Below are 1,044 nucleotides of genomic sequence, written 5' to 3' on the forward strand. Positions count from 1 at the left end.
GCTCTGGATCAGAGGCTGATGCACTGTGAGAGGCCCACGCATTGGGGGAGGGGTATCACAGGTTAACATGGTGCCTCCTCCAAGTCCTCAGTGCAAGTCCCAGCCCTGCTGTGGAAGGGCCATAGGGCCAGAGGACAGGGAGGGAGGGGTTAGAAGAAAACTCATGAATGAGTGTAGCATTTTACCTTTTAACTCCTGTTAAAGTTAATGGCACTGGTGCAGTCTGTGATCAGACTTCCAAATTCTTTGTCACGCATGAAAGAATCAATGGCAGGACACATTTGTGTAAATGGAGTTTATCATAAGTTTGGGAACAGAAATACAAAAGGTAGAATAGTGGGGCCCAGGTGGGATCTGGAGATGCTTCTGCTATGATAACTGATGGGAAGGGAGAGCCAGGTGATTCCCATCCAATAATCAATGAGTGGGAAGGAGCTGGCTCCTGGGCCAAATGAGGGCGGCTACTGAGCTAAAGCATGGTTAATCTAAGATGTGTAATATTTTCCTATGAGTCCCGAACTTTCCCTAATTTTAGCCAATCTCAGCTGCAGTTAGAAAAGTTATGAATAAAACATTGCTAGTGAGGAAATGAAAGGCACTGTCCTTTTAGTAAGGACCATGATTCAAATGGCCAGAGGAATTTTGGACATGACAGAGATGGTACTGAAGCCAAAGGCATGCAATCTGGCTGGCTCTCTGCCCCTGCCCCACCATCATTGCAGGAAACGTTCAGTCCATCTCTGCTTCCAGTTCCCTCCCATAGAGCAGTATTTCATAGACAGGCTCACCATAGGTTGTACAGGTTGATAAACAGAAAAACCCCATTCTCATATCCAAGATGGATGCATCCAGGCATGATATGTAGACATAGTGAGAGTAATAATGAAGGTTTAGTAAAGGTTAGGGAAACAGCTGCAAGAGCCAGGTATGAGACAGCACAGAAAACTTTCTGATTCCAGGTGCTTTTAAAACCTGTGATAATCTATAGTAGAGGAAAAACCTGGGTGATTCTTGACCACCAAAAATCAATTAGTGGGGAAGGCT

Source organism: Castor canadensis, chromosome 16, assembly GCF_047511655.1.
Source record: "Castor canadensis chromosome 16, mCasCan1.hap1v2, whole genome shotgun sequence".
NCBI lineage: Eukaryota > Metazoa > Chordata > Mammalia > Rodentia > Castoridae > Castor > Castor canadensis.